Source organism: Protopterus annectens, chromosome 8.part0 (genome assembly GCF_019279795.1).
Source record: "Protopterus annectens isolate FY-2018-M chromosome 8.part0, PAN1.0, whole genome shotgun sequence".
NCBI classification, from domain to species: Eukaryota; Metazoa; Chordata; order Ceratodontiformes; family Protopteridae; genus Protopterus; species Protopterus annectens.
Genome location: NC_056741.1, coordinates 491,073,225 through 491,090,921, shown reverse-complemented (window position 1 = coordinate 491,090,921; position 17,697 = coordinate 491,073,225).

Here is a 17,697-nt window from a genome sequence, read left to right as displayed (position 1 = left end):
ATGTTATTATGTATCTGAAACGCAAAGGGTTAAAACCACTAAGTATGTGGTCATGTGATTTTTAAAGTATTTAAATGTGTGTTTTTGAATGTTAACTTCCAGTCTGAAGAAGTCTTATTACAGATGAATACGCTTACTGGAATTATTTATTGCGGAATTATCCTTGGATTTTATTAAAGCAGCTTGATTTCCTTTGGTTTTGTTTTTGATATAACAGAGTGGGACTTTTATTGTTCATGGATGTTTTTGTATCCTTAATTAGACTTCTAAAGAGAAGTCTACATAATTTAGTTGAGTGTTTAATTAGACCAGTATAGAATGACTGGTGGAGAGCACATTTTGCTCATTTTATCTCCTTTTATGATTGTATATGGTTAGAGAAAAGTCAGTAATTGCACTTGTGATTTAGCCTTTGTTGAGTTGTAACTTAAAGCATTTTAACTTAAATCATATTGTATTAGTCAACTTGATTTTTACGTTTATTGTGATATAAATAATTTTGGTCATTTATTTGATGGGACTTTATATGAATGTTTACACTTAAGATTAAAAATTGTCTACATTCTTTACTAATAGAAGCCTTCTGAGTACTAACATTTGGTGACTGTCATGGATAACTTTAAGTTTTATGCTTTCTCTGACTTATTAAATCAGACTTGTATTAATAAATGCATTGAGTGTGATATTTATCTACTTTATGGTAGTTCAGATACTGTTTTAATTTTTTTTTTAAATTGTTGAAAGGTAATGGGTATTTCAATTCTTAAATCTAGTGATTTGTTACTATCTCTAAGCACTATGTTGTCCTTTGATTAAGTCCCAGATAGAGAACATGCATGATATATGATTAAATACTGTTAATTTGGACACAATTAATAATCATACTTCATTTGATGCAACTGATAAACCTCTTAATTAAGGGGATATAATTAAAATCAAATATCATCTGATGTAAATAATATACATCTTAAACAAGGCCTGGGTTGTTTTTGGAGTATTGTATCTAATGCTGTAAATTTGGAAACATCTTCTCAGCATTTACAACAGCTTAAGTCTTCTCCTCATAGGTTCATAGGTTCATAGGTAGGTACTAGGCTATCGGCTCAAGGGCCTACATAAGCCTAACCAAAAAGGTTCCCTGACTTACGCCACCCAAGAAAGTTATTTTCCTGTGCCACTGTCGAGCAGAGACACAGAAGTGATCCCCGGGGTACATTTCCTATTTCCCATCCACTCATCAAGATTTTTCTTGAAGAGTGCTAATGAAGAACTTTGCTTGACATAGATGGGTAGCCTGTTCCAGAATATGGGAAGTCTCTGGGACAGGAATCTATCCCTCCAGCATGTCCTGTTCATTGTGGTGACAAGGTTTAGGTCCCTAGAGTGTGTAGCTCGGAGGGATTGGGATTTCTTTAGGTGTAGCATGTCCAACAGCTCTGGATTTGACATAGCTTTATATGTTAGGCAGAGATCACCTCGGAGTAGGTGATATGCTATGGAATAAAGCTGGAGTTTTTTGAGACGGTCAGTGTAGGGCATTTGTTTGTGGCCAGTAATCCTCTTTGTGAGGTACTTCTGTGGCTTTTCCAGCTGCTGCAGATGTCTTGTGAGGTAAATTCCAAAAGGGGCGTTGTACTCTATAATGGGTCTAATGAGTGTCGAGTAGAGGGGAAGAATGACCTCTTTTTTCCTGGATGAGAACCCTTTTATGATGAGGTGTGTCATGTAGAAGGACTTCCTGACTACTGTTCTGATGTGACTATCAAAGGAGAGACTACTGTCCACCTGGGTCCCAAGGTCTCTTATCACACATTCAGTGTTAAGTAGATTGCTGCCTATGTGGTAGTTCATGGGTACAGAGTTTTTACCAAAGGGGATGACACTGCACTTTTTGGCATTGAGCTTGAAGCCATGGCTCTGACACCAGGCATCTGTCTCAGCGTGGCCCTTCTGTAGGATGTCCACATCATTTGGGGACTTGACTATGGCTCCTAGTTTGCAGTCATCTACGAACTTCATTAGCCAGAGGCCTTTTGTGTTAGCCTGTACTTCAGAGAAGTAGATACCAAACAGGAGAGGTCCCAGGACAGAACTCTGTGGTACTCCACTTGTCACTGCTTTGAGGTCAGATTTGGAGTTTGCAACTTTTACAGTGTGGGTTCTCTCAGTGAGCCAATTGGCAACCCATCTTGTGACGTAGGGATTTATACCTAGTTTAGTGAATTTAGCTATAATTCCAGAATGGTGGATGGTGTCGAAAGCCTTGGCAAGGTGAATATAGGCTGCGTGAACCACCTTACCCTCATCTACAGCTTTGGTGGCTGCCTCAAAGAAGTCGATCAGGTTCAGGAGGCATGTACTGCCTTTCACAAACCCAAACTGGGTGGGATCCAGAGGTTGGAGGTTACCAATGTCTTTGTTTATGAGTTCCATGATGGTAGGTTCCATGGCCTTGCAGACCAGGCTTGACAGGCTAATAGGTCGATAGTTCCCAGAATCAGTGGTGGCTCCCACTTTGTGGAGTGGGATAACTGTTGCTGTGCGCCATTCATTGGGCACAAAGCCTGATGTGAGGCTATTATTGAACATGGTGCTTAAGTGGGGAGCCAGTTCATTCTGAAGTTCGTGTAAAACGCAGCCTGGGATGGGGAGCCAGTTTGTTTTGGAGTTCGTGTAAAACGCAGCCTAGGATGCTGACCTTGAGTCTTGATTTACCCATTGTACAATGAAAATGTGAAAAAAGGAAAAACAGGAAAATATCAGGAGACTATAGTTAGTACTAATACTAGACAAAAAAGAAAGAAGAAGAAAAAAAAATATATATGCAGCTTTACCAATGAATTAAAAATAGACAACACCAAGAGATGATTTGAACAATATCTCACTTTTTAGTTATACCTCAAATAATAAAATGGTCACAAATGATACAGACTAACGTTTTGGTGACAAACCTAGTAATGTCTCTGTCCAACCTGTGTTGTACCCTGAAAGTATTCTAAACAACTGTTCACAAAAAAAAAAAAAATTCTAAACATTTTTATGATATTAATAGATCTAAAGTAATTGTTTCATCTCTTTCACGGCTCAGACTTATTGATGTACCTAATTTACTCATGAAGTTATTAAAAGGAAAACATAAATATAATGTGATTTTTCTGCACCATGGAACAAATGATCTTTATCATTCCATTGACATATGTGAAAGTGCATTGTTAGATATTCTAGAAATTCTAGAATCATGTACAATTGAAGTAGTTTTAAGCGAAGTCATAATCCTATGTAATGGAATGATTATTTATGTACAAAAAAACCTTATATTATCATAAATGGTTGAGGCACCTTTGCTGTGTTTTCTTAAATAATCCTCTGAATAAGTAAGTAGTTTTTATTAATCATGCTCCATTGTTTATTCATGGTGATATGTACCTTAGATAGTATGGTGCAGATTTTATTGCTAATTGTGTTTCTTTATGTTTAAAGGCTTTTTAGGATTCATTATTCTGGTAACTTTGCCAGTGGCAATTGACCTGATAATATTTTGGTGGTTTGCTATTGTAATGCAAGAAGTTTAGATAACGAACATTTAGAATTTAAGTATATCTTAAACCATGTGCCTTTACTGTAGAATTGCAGTTATTACTGAATCTTGAGCCTCAAGTGATGTTGCCTTTCCTAGTTATATTAAAATTAAATCTTTGAGGACATCAAATAATGAAGGTTTGATACAAGAATATGTATGCTGCTGTTTTGTTTCTATTACTCCATTTGAAACAATTATTGTAGATATTCTGATTAGTTCATCTAGTCAATTACTGAGGATTATATATACGTATTGGAAGCCATTTATGGGACTAATATCTGACCAGGAATATGTCACATATATTACAACATGTTTACTCCTTTTTGGCATTTCATTCTCAGAACTCAAGGCCAGTGTCAATGGTCTCTGGCTGACTAAATTTGCAGATGGTTGCAAATTAAGAGTCGTCATTGAATCTCACATTGACACAAATGTTCTCCAGGAGAAGCTGACACAGACAAACAACTGGTGTCAGAGCCATGGACTAAAACTAAATACCAAGAAATGCATAACAGTATCCTTTGAGAAGTCACCCATCCCTAGTAACTATCATATTGACAATATACCCCTTAGAGTTGACCCAGTAGTCGGGATTTAGGGACACACATAGATAGTAATTTAGCCTTTGACCATCACGTGTCTACAGTGGTGAGGAAATCATTCTATGTTGCGCAATTTATAAACAAAGGTATGGCATCTAAGTCCAAGGAAGTCATTGTTCCACTGTATTCGGCATTCATCAGACCTATCATTGAGTACAATACCCCCTTTGATATGTACCTAACCAGGCATATCCAACAAATGGAGCGTCCACATAGGTTCCTCACTGAAAGAATACAGGGCGTAAGTAAAATTTCCTATGCAGACCACCTCAAGGCCCTATCCCTGTATTCTGTCTCCTACAGGCTTTTAAGGGGAGATCTATGCCTGACATACAGGGCATTGTCAGATCCCACTCTGATGGACTTTCTGCATATCCACAAAACAAACAGCACCAGAATTACCTGTTCTAAGGACTTAAACCCTGCTTGCGACAGTATGTAACTCATAGACTACCCCTGTTCCATCTATGGAACAGACTTCCCATCTATGTGAAGCAGAGTTCCTCACTAACCCATTCAAGTGCAACTTTACAGCTGGGTGGGAAACTGGAAATTCATCCCTGGTTTGGCACCTATGGCTCTAATAGACACAGGTAAAACTGTAAATAGTTCATCTCCCAGGCCCATGCTTACACTTATCAAGGATATCAGAACTTGTCAGAAATTTAGGATAGGCTTAAAAAGGCCCTTGTGATCGTTAGCCTAGTATACACCTATGAACCTAGATGTGTACTTATGTTATAATATTTAAATTATCCAAGCATTAATTGGATTAATTACATTACAAGTTGTTAGACAGAACAAGATTTTATAGATTTGATTTTTTTATATAACTTATAGCAGTTAGTTAATGAGCCTACGAGAGATAATAACACCCTTGATATTGTTTTATCTAATTGTGTAACTAAAATAGCCAGTTTAAAAATGATTTCTACTAGTTAGTTCAAATCATGCGTCACTGTGGTTTGATATTTCCTCAGGATGTTCTATTTTTAATGTGAAAAAGAAAAGGTCCAATTACAATTGAATAAGCTATTAATAAAGTTAAACTGGTCAGAAGAAATACTAAAGATAAAGAGAGGATACTCTACAGTTAGTCATTTGTTACTGGCTTCCTTGAAAGAAACGCTACCAGTAAAGCCTACATTAAACTCTGGAAGGCTTCCTTATTGGTGGTATACCCAGCTTAAATCATTTATAGCAAAAAGAACCACTGAATTAGAAATTTTAGGTATTCTTAAAGTGCACATTATAAAAAATATTGTTAACAAAATTACTAATGATTTTAAAGCTCTTCCAGTAAATAAAAAACTGTTTTTATGAAATGAAGTTGGCTACACTAACTTCTGATAAGAAACAGTTTTACAAATATGTTAATTCACATACTTGGATTTATCAACAATCATGCAGGCTTCATGAAAAGTCTACATGATTTAAGCATGTTAGCTCAATGAGCAGCAGTGCTCATTGAATATGCATGCTGCTCCTCTCACTTACATGTTTATAAGCACCTTTTTGTGACCAGCAGAAGTGTTGGCGGCTATAAAAAGGTGAAGAGAAGCTCGAGCACACAATGCAAACAAAGCAGCTTGCTTGAAGGGAAGCCTATTATGTGAGCATATACATACAGCTAATACAAATTAAGCACAAGTTAATTAAAAGAATTAAGAGCTTAGGAAGTTAAATGGAGAGGATATTCACAGACTGCAATGAATTAGTGAGGAAATAAGTGCAAGGGGAAGGTAAATGAAGAAAATATACTCAAATAATGCACTCAAACATGCCTGTATCACAAAAAAAAAAACATTTTTAACACAAAATACTTCCTCATTGATGTAATAATAATTAATCCTGTTCACAGTTTTTGACCCATCCATATAAATAAAAACAGACATGATAACAAAGGCTGTGAGAGGGACACAAAGTAACAGTGTAACAAAGGGGACTACATGTGATATAAATGTTAAAATATGTTGATTTGGGATAACAACAAGGACGTTAAATAGGAGATATTTTCATAGACTGCCGTTATTAAATATGACATGCACATACTGGGAATGTATGTGTGCTAACTAACAGTACTGCTGTATTCTTCAAATAATCATGCATAAACAAGAAGAAACATATTCTATAGCTGTTGTGTCATGCACATCAGAAAGAAACAAGTTTTGGCCATTTGCTGTCATTTGTAACCATAACAATGGGTATATTACCTTTAAATATGTGTTAGACAAGGATGTGTTATATATGTATATAAATCCTAAACAGTAATATAATAACACTCAAAATACACACATAACAAATGACAGCACATATCTGATGACATTTCATCAGTTTAAAGTCTCTATTTATAAATGGACCGCATCTACTACATGGTAATACTGGACATGCTCACAAGAAATTACAGAAAACACTTCCATAAGACAACGTAAAGAACACAAACACACAAGAAAGTATCCTAACACAGGTCCAATAACAATTTAAGATGATCTTGCATCAAACCGCACATTAAGAAATGTTATGCAGTCTCTCATGTCCTATAAAGCTCTACAGTGTGAAGAAAAGAACTACAGCAACACATAAATGTTTGTGTGAAGACATGCAATGTAGAGCATTATTATTTGGAAAATAAGTAATGCCTGTGAGCAGTCAATGATATACTCAACATTTGCATCTTACCAGACTCAAACATATGCCAAGAGAGATATCAGAAAGCTGCATATCAGCCATTGACACCACAGAAACAGGCACACCATTTGTATCATGAAGAACAACCGTGAAGGGTTATAACACTTTCCTATTGTAATGGTTATAAATCTCCTACCTTGCAGTATGAGATCTTATAAATGTGGCCCTCTGACTATGCCATAACTACTTTCATTGCCTTTGTCACTCCTGTCTGGCAGTTATCTGTCAGATATTATCAGATTCAAATCTCGGCCTATCATACTAAACACTCTACCAAGCTGTGTATTGACTATGTCTGCCATAGGAAATAGCAATGAAGCTTGTCAAAAATAAATGAAATTAATGTGTGAAGCAAAAAAACTTTGGATGATAATTTGTACAATATTAATTTGTCAGAATAATGACACATCTCTGAGCAGTAGAATATCAATGTTTCTTGCCCAAGGAAGCTTCTTCCTTTGTTTTATAACATAATCCTAGAACATTTTGGACAGATATTGATAATGTTCTTCAACCAGGTAAATCTAGGACTCTATTCCCTACTACAGCAGATACTCAACTAATATTGCCACCCAATTTAACAAATCCTTTACCGAATCCATCCTTGCACTAGCAAGTTCTCAAAGCTCCCATGACCCTAATGTAAACCACAAATATATTACTAATGAAAACAGCTTTACCTTTCAAGCTGTCTCTGTAAACTTGATTAATAAATTACTCAAAGAGCTAAAATCAACAACAGTGGCTGCAGATAAACTCCCAGCTGAATTCCTAAAAATTGCTGCTGATGCAATAGCTTATCCAGTAGCCATCCTTATCAATCGCTCCATCTCTTAAAAGGTAGTCCCTGGCCTCTGGAAGGTCTTGCATATTATTCCCCTCCATAAAGGAGGCAACACAAAAGAACTAACACATTACTACCCCATAGTTATTCTGTCTCCCCTCTCTAAAAGACTGGAAAGGTGCATTCACCTACAAATTATGGAACACCCAAACACCCAAAAACTATTCACTAACACTCAACATGGCTTCAGGCCATACCATAGTGCAACCATTGCTCTCATGTCATTCACTCACCTGGTTAATGGACATAGAAACAATGGTAAATATGTCTCAGTATCTTTCTAGACGTCTCCAAGGCCTTTGATATGGTTAATCACAAGAAGCTCATAAAAGCTCTCTCTGAACTAAATCTTGGCCAATCCACTATTGCATGGTTTCATAGTTACTTAACAGGGAGAAAGCAGGCAGTTAAATGGCACCAGCAGCTATCAACTCTGCTCCCAGTTACAATAGGGGTCCCACAAGGATCTATTCTTGGACCTCTGTTGTTTACTATATTCATCAATAAACTTTATACCTCTACCCCCCCCTCTCTTCAGTCATCCAGTACACAGATGGCTCAACATTAGTCTGTGCCTCCTCTTCCCTCCAGGAATTACAACAGCAAACTCAAGCTTCATTTATCTCTGTTGAATCTTGGCTCACCAACCACCAGCTAATACTCAGCCCAAACAAAACAAAACTTATCATCTTCCACCCTACCCAACATTCCAATCATGTAATAACATTTAACATCATATCCAATAACAAAACTATAATATCCCCTGTTGCCCACACAAAGCTTCTATGGGTTGTGTTTGACTGTAACATGAAATTCGATACCCATATCTCTCACCATTAAGAAAGTTCATACAAAATTAGCCACTCTATATAGAAATAAACAATTCTAAACAAACACTGCTAGGGCCACTATTGCACACACACATCTCATCTCTACACTACTATATGCCTCTCCAGCCATGACCAACCCTAGAAACTCTGACTTAACCAAACTAGAAGCCTGCTATAATAAAATTGTAAAATTTTCTACCAACAGTTCCTACAGGTCACACCACTGTCCAGCTCTCAAGCAGCTCAGTAGGCCTGAACTTCCTCACCTATGTCTTTATAATCAGTTTACCTATCACATAAAAGTCTATCATCCCAACAAAAAACATTTGCTACAAGACCTGATAATTACATACACTTGTAGCAGAAACCTCTGTTCCACTAACAAACGTCTCCTCAAAGTAACTAAAGATAATAATACTGCTGGTTCATCCCTGTACTCAAACACAATAGCCAAACAATGGAATAAACTTCCCCCTCTCATCACAGCTATAACCTCCACACATGAATTTAAAAAGCCCTTAAAAATACATTTGTTGAACTCATGGCTCTGCACCTGCAATACTCCAGGTCAATACAAGGTCCACTCCCTTCTGTACTTATCAATCACATCTTCATCCTTCACTTTCTTTCTTCTCTCCACAACTCTTATAATTATTCCTACATGTACCCTCCCCTGCCTTACCTACAGAGAGCTGCATAAATTGTTACAATACTTTATGTTGAAGATAATATTTTAAGTTGTTAATTCAAGTATATAATCTTGTACTAATTTTATGGTAATTGTAAAATGCTGTCTACTTGTTCATTATTATACCATACTGTGTGAATTCAAACTGAAGTCTATTATTATGTATATAGATGTTGTTTGTGGAGCTTTTCGCCCCAGGCCTCAGCTGAAAAAAGATTCATGTCCAGTCAGACATTCCCAGTAATCAAATGTGAAATAAATAAATAAATAAATAAATAAATAAATAAATAAATAAATAAACAAACAAATAAATAAATAAATCATAATAAAGTTTTCTACTCACACTGCTCCAGAATTAAACCACACTCTATCTCTGTAGATATACTATACAAGTCAGTACTGCCATGAAATTACAAAATGTATTTATTTTTGTTTGTCCAACGTAAAATGTATACTAATAACTTGATGCAGTGTTGTTTGCATAACATTAGTACTTTCATATAATGTTGATCTTTGCTGGGATTTAACAGCAAGCTATGTAAGTCACTAACTAACAACATGTGTATGAAACATGTGCACCACATTGGAAGTCTTAACACAATTCAATCATGCACAAGGTGGAGATAATTACAGATTTGAACATATGCCTCATTAAGGTAACCACATACAGAATGTTGTCTCATTTCCCCATGCCACAAGAGAAGCCTTAGTAATTCTCTTAGGGAAGGTAAATTTCATCAAATGCTGTCATCAGTATAAAATAAAAAATATTTCTCTGTGAAAAATAAACAGAAGTTCTTGTAAGAAGAATCCACAGCTGTACATGTACACAGCAGACAGCTGGGTGAAATTATTACTTACGTGTATGTTCACAGTCATACTGACACAACCGAGTCAAACGAGTAAGGGCTGGATTTGAACTGACTACATAAGATCACAAGGTACAGAACATTATTTGGATGGGCCTCATGAGATGTTGGTTTACAACTCTGACAGTAAACATTTGAATGGATGACATCATCATTAAATAGGTTGATGTTTCTGCTAAAAAAGTGAAAGAAAGTGGTTGAAGAGCACAGTAACAATATACAGGTACACATCCTATATGCATTAGAAACCTCCTCTACACAGTATGACAGACAAACAGCAGTTAATCATTGCTGGATTCAATCCACTTAACAGTTTAATTACACAGACTAGACAGCACAGTATCAACAGCCAGGGCAACAGCATAAGTCATACTGTGAGGCAGTTCAGTTTTGAAAGCATGATGCAATTGTTGTGTTTCCAAAACTTGATTTGTCTGGGATCATAGGATCATTGGAGGTTACTAGGGCCCTTACAAGCCTAGCCAAGAGATTATCCCCCCAAAAAAAACCTCAGTCAGCACCTGTTGCCCCTGTCAATGAGGGACATAGGTGGAGACCCTGGGACAAATTTGAGGTTTCCCATCCACTCATCAAGGTTGCACTTGAAGAGGGTCGGTGAGGTACTCTGTTTGACATGTATGGGAAGTCTATTCCAGAGTTGGGGCAGCCTCTGGCAGACAAATCTGTTTCTCCAGTAGATTTTGTTGATGTAGCATATTAGATTTTGGTCTATCGAGTGGGTAATGTGTAAGGAGTTAGACTTATGGATATGGAGCATATCTAGTAGGGCAGAGTCTGACATTGCCTTGTAGGTGAGACAAAGGTCACCTCTGACCAATCTGTATGATACCGTGTAGAGTGATAGTGATTTCAGCATGTCCACAAAGGACAGGTGTTGGAGGCCATGGATTCTCTTTATGAAGTATTTCTGTGGCCTTTCCAGTTGGTGCAGGTGTTTGGAGAGGTGCATACCAAACGGGGTGTTATACTCAATTATAGGTCTAATGAGGGAGGAGTACAGAGAGGTAATAACCTCCTTTTTTCTGGATGCAATCCCTTTACTTATGAGATGCACCAAATGGATACTAGAAATGTATAGGGAGCCTTCTACCAATAAAAATATGTCTCCTAAATGGAAGTTTACATAATGGGTTTTGTCACAGAGCCAACTGTACATGATAATACACACAGTCACAGTATTTAAGCATTGTTGGACTTGAAACCCCAATCTATCTAGTTACAGAACTTAAAGATGCGTTATTAGCCATGAGCACCACAGGAGAAGTCTGGCTTTGAAAGTGGGAAAGTACACTTATGAAAGAATGACCTCATCAGTGTCTTGCAGAGATGTTTGTGGTAAAAGTGTGATAATAGTAGTTCTCTCCCAGTATAAATGTTCCTGCTAAGTTGACGTAGATACAACACTTCTGTTGATGAAGCTGTATGTACCTGACTCTTTAGTCTCTCTCACACACACACACACGCACAAACACACACACAAACACACACACACACACACACACACACACACACACACACACACACACACACACACACACACACACATATACACACACGCACACACACACGCACACACACACACACACACACACACACACACACACACACACACACACACACACACACACACACACACACACACACCCACACACACATAAATTCAGCATAGTTTGATTTGAATCTTCTACCTATCTAGATAAAGTACCTAGAGATCACAGTATCAACGCAAGTGTCACAAGAGAAGTATGACTTTTAAGAAGAGAGAGAGTGCAGTTTTGACAGGATGACCTCATCATTGTGGTGCAGAGAAATGTTAGAGTTAGAAGTGGGACAAAGTACAAGAAAGAGCTGTATCCAAAGTTAAAGTTTTCTCCTGAGTGGAAATGGGCACAGAACATCTGTTATTGAAACTTTACTTACCAGACTAACAATAAAGCCACACACACACACACACACACACACACACACACACACACACACACACACACACACACACACACACACACAGTTCACCACTGTTAGATTCAAGCTACCTAAATAACTAGTTACACAGTCTAGAGAACACAGTATGAATCACAAGTGCCACAAGAGCTGTCTGACTTTAAAAATGTGAAAAAGGACATCTGTATTATTAAAACTTCACTATCTTGAACATCAGCCAAAGTGCATTAAATGCATGTGTCTAGACACACCAGTCTAACAACACTGCATTTGTACCATGTAACTACATACTTCTCTAATAACATCTCTGTACTATCATTCAAGCACATTATGTTACTATTAGTGACATGTACCTGTTTCACAGTATAGGCTGTCAATGGCTATCACAAATGTAAAACAGTGGATTGTTAAGCATGCATTCATATTGGAATGACTGCATTCCATTTATTTGTCATTGTCAGTTTTATTGGCTCATGCTTGCACAATGTGCATTGGCAATCCAGACACTTCCCAAATATGGCAGTGCACTTCGCACTCTAACATATACACAGCTTCTTATTATCTATATCATATCCGGCATCCATTTGCTTGTCCAGCACTAAATAATATTCTGCACAACTATGTTTCTAGATGGCCATTATTATCCAATGGCCAAAAACTCCAGTCTATTGAAAAGCACATCAAATCTCCTGGACATTGTCTATACTCTTCTAATGTTTTTAAAGTTTAGAACTCCTTACCTGTATCCATCAATTCAATATTCTCCCTCCCATCCTTAAAAAACATTCTGAAAGACTTCCTAGCTAAAAGCTGGCTCTGTTCTTGCTCAACACCAGGATAAGTTATATCCCTAAATAAGAACAAGTACCTATTCATAACTTGCATCTCCTTACTTACCCTTTTTCAATTAATTCCTCACATCTACCAATTTTTCACCGTTGGCTTTCTGTCTAAATTTACCATGAGCCTGCTTTTCTATCACTTCAGTTTGCAAAAACACACCAGCACCAGTCTTGGTTGTGCTACTGATGGCATTCAAAATTAAATTAAATTTTTTTACCTTAGGAAATGAACTCTTGCTCACTGTAAGGGACCTCTGCCAGTCAGTAGTGTACAATGTCAAGTGATGTGCAAATGATGGAGAGAGACAGAGAGAAAAATTATTTAAAAAAGAAACATGAGACAATTAATTAAAGTGTACATTTGTGATGTTTCCTCAACTTTGTTGTCTTACAACATGAACATATACACCTTAAACATCACTATGTTCACACAAACAGCACCCTTTCGGGATTTTAACCATCACACCAGGGTATTAACAACAAACACTTGAGATTATTGTCACTGTTTGCCAGAAACAGAGACATGTACTAGGAAAAAGAAAACGTCAATTGCGTATACTCAAAATGTGACACTGTATCAATTCACATTAAAGGTACAACAGAACTAAGTTCTGAATGTTGTAATTTGTAATTTACCATTAGATGTAGGGATGACTCGGATGTTGGCAACAGCTAAGCTAATTTTCTTTGCACAATATAAAACAAATATTTGCAACACTGCAGCTCTTTTCTTCACTTTATTCTGTGAGTATCATTCCATTATCTACATTTTTCTAACAGCACTGCAGTGTCATTTGCATTGGTTCTGATAGCTGTTTCAATAAGTAATGTACTTCCTTGGAATTGCAGAAAAATAATTTAGTCAGAGGCACAAAGTGTGGTCATAAACAATTCATACAAATGTTTTGAATGCTGCTCTCCTAAGTCAGTCAATGCACTCCCAGACTTTCCAGTAAGTCTTTTTACCCTGCCATAGCCTTGGTAAGTGTATATCAAAGAGGACTGACTGTGAGACACTGAATGTTCCTGAAGTCAGACTAATCATTAAAATTTGTAATCCCTTAGCAGTTAACACTTCTCATTGCTCATTTTTGCAGTGCCAAGGCATGTGCACATACTCACATAGTTCCTCACACCATGTTTACCTGCTCTGTAGGTAAGGGACTTGTATTGTGGTAGGGCAGACTGTTTGTATCTAGAGAGCATGATACTGGTATTTGCTTTTGAAACTTATTTTTAGTTTAACAGCTGACTTGCTAAGGTATGTTGCTGTTTTTACAAACTGATTTATTTTACCCTTACTAATGGATTGCTTTTTGCAATACATCCATTGGATTACTGTTTACATTATTTTCCCTTGTTACTCACATCAAAGCCGGATCATGGTCAAATGGGGCCTTAGGCAGGGAAATGGACCAGACTCCCCTGGAAGCCATTCTTGTGTCACATTACCTGTCTCTCTCCCTCCCCCTTTATCATAAATGCTGCTCAAAACTGTTGGTGTACATACTGTTTTTTTTTTTTTTTCTGCTTTTGAAATGAAGGCAGAGATATGGATTTAGTTTAAAACTTTTAAGTTAAATATCCTTTGTTGACCAGTAAGGTAGGAATGTCTTTGAAAGGAAAGCCCTTGGTAGTATTTATATTACTAGGTGATAAAGGAGAGATAACTATCCCAGCCGAGTGTAGCCTCCCGGACATCTCAAATGCGCAGGTGAAAGCTGCTCTCTCTAAAGCTAAAAACACAGCATCAATGGGACCGGATGGTGTCCCCGGCTGTGTGCTACACGAGCTAAATGAGGAATTAAACCCGCACATAAGGCAGCTGTTTAATCTCAGCCTTACCACAGGATACGTGCCCAAGGAGTGGCGTACGGCAACTGTGGTCCCACTCCACAAAGGCGGTGCCTCTACGGACCCTGGTAATTACCGCCCCATAAGCTTAACAAGTCTAGTCTGCAAAGCTATGGAGAGGATCATAATGGAGCTCATAAACAAAGATATAGGGGACTTGCAGACATTGGACCCGACCCAGTTTGGCTTTGTCAAGGGAAGATCATGCCTTTTGAACTTGGTTGACTTCTTCAAACAGTCACCAAGGCCATTGATGAGGGAAAGGCAGTCCATACAGCCTACCTTGACCTTGCAAAGGCTTTCGACACAATACCCCACTCGGGTATTGTAGAAAAACTTACCAGCTTAAATGTAAACCCATATGTCACAAGATGGGTTGCAAACTGGCTTAAGGACAGAACCCACAGGGTTAGAGTTGCTGGCGCTGTGTCAGACTCCAAGCCGGTCACAAGTGGTGTCCCACAGGGCTCGGTCCTTGGCCCCTATTGTTTGGCATCTACTTCTCAGAAGTACAGGCCAACATGGGAGGACTTTGGCTGACAAAGTTTGCAGACGACTGCAAACTGGGCGCCGTAGTGGAAAGTGCATCGGACACGGATATCCTTCAGAAGGGACTCACGGAAACAGATAGCTGGTGCCAGAGCCATGGCCTGAAGTTAAACGCCAAAAATGTATAGTCATACCCTTCGGGAAAAACAAGGTAACCCCAAGCTACCATATAGGTGGCAATCCACTAAGCACAGAAGAGGTTATCAGGGACCTGGGGACCCAGGTTGACAGTGGCCTTTCTTTTAACACTCACATTGCTAAAGTGGTTAGAAAGACCTTCTACATTGCCCACCTGATCATGAAGGGATTCACATCCAGATCTAGTGAGGTCATTGTTCCTCTGTACTCTTCACTTATCAGACCAATGATCGAGTACAATGCCCCATTCGGGATGTATCTCACCCGACATCTGCAGCAATTGGAGAGACCCCAAAAGTTCCTCACCAAAAGGATAAAGGGACTCCAAAATCTGTCATATGCTGCCAGATTGAAGAAACTCCAGCTCTATTCAGTCGCATACCGTCTGCTCAGAGGTGACATGTGCCTGACATACAAGGCCATGTCCAACCCGGAATTAATGGACATGCTCCACCTCAAAAATCCAAATCCACCAAAACCACTAGAGCAAGCGACTTAAACCTTAGCACGGATATAAATAGGACGTGCTGGAGGGATAGATTTATCACTCAGAGACTCCCTATGCTGTGGAATAAAATCCCGGTCCATGTGAGGCAGAGCACCTCGCTGACTCTGTTCAAGAGAAATCTAGACCTGTGGATGGGAGATCGTAGGTTTACCCCGGGAATCATCTCTGTGTCACTGCTGGACAGAGGCACAACAAACTAATGGGCACAGTATTTTTTCATATAAGGGGTGGCGTAAGCCACAATCATTTGGGCTAGGCTTATAAATGCCTTAGGGCAGATAGCCTAGTATAAACCTATGAACCTATGAACCTATGAACCTAAGATTGGCCAGTGCATTGGGGAACTTCGCTCTACTCTTTTTGATAGCTCATGTGGATGTAAAAGATCTCACAGCATCTGCCATTAACACAGACAGATGGGGCCTCAGTTTAACATCTCATCCAAAGGGCAACACACTTAGGTGTGCAACACTCACACTTAAAATTCACTACAGTATTAGCAATCCATCTATATGGTATGCAAGTAGAATATACAGCTTTCAGCACCAAAGGAAAATATGCTACCTGTTATGCCACTAACACTGCTTTGAAATTCTATAGTACAAACGCTGATAGCCATTTGATAAACAAAACAGTTGCACATTGAAAACAGATTTAGTATGAGCAACAGTAAACTTCTCTTTTTTTGACATTCACATTCCTTGAAAATGCACTGAAATTCACATACTTTGAAAATGAACTCCTGAGTTTATTGAATAGTTTTACCATTAAGCAATGAAACAAAGTGTATGAGGCAATAAGTGACAAAATTACCCAAGTCTGGTGTAGAGGATTATGGCCGTTGTCTCCTTTAACCAAGTTAAGGGTTTGAGCCTAAGCAAGCTATTTAACGTTACATACAGACAGACACAGACATACACACACACACACACACACACACACACACACACACACACACACACACACACACGCTGAAAATAAACTTGCCTATACCACCACACACACACACACACACACACACACACACATGCACTATGTCAACAGTCCTGCTAACATGGTATATTTACTAAATAAATGTGTTTGTTATTCTCACACTCTCACTTTTTTGGTATCAGGCTTTCCCTCCTGTTCAAGTGATGATGACTGAGATTTGCCCTTTGCACATTTCTTTATAACTTAGGATCACATATGAGTCTAATGCACAGGTATATAGTTAATGCTTGCTTACTCAGAAGCCTCCTTTACTGTAAATGTATTGCACAAGAAATGTTTTTATTTGCTGTTCCTTCTCTGTTGTGAATAAATGTTTATGTAATTGTTGACCCTCATTGCATTTTTGTTAGCATTCATAGTAATGCAGTCAAAGCAGATATTTAAATCTCACTTATTGCTCTACTTGTGCAAATGATGCTAAAATTGACCTGCTCACTGGTTTATATATAGTGGTCAACTGAAATGCCTGATGCATAGTATTGGACAAAATGTATAGCTGTATATTGCAAATATCAGTCTTAAGCTATTACTGACATTACTTTACACCTGTTGCATGCTCACCGTAGTGACATCAAAGTATTTGCATATGAGAGTAATCTGCTATATACAAAAACAACTTAGCCACTAAACCAAAGAACACAATTTAATCTACACTTAGCGCCTCGGCAAGCAGCCTTCCAAGAGTAAAAAACACATAACTCACATCCATTTAAATGCACATTCATCTTAATTATACAATTATCCAATTAA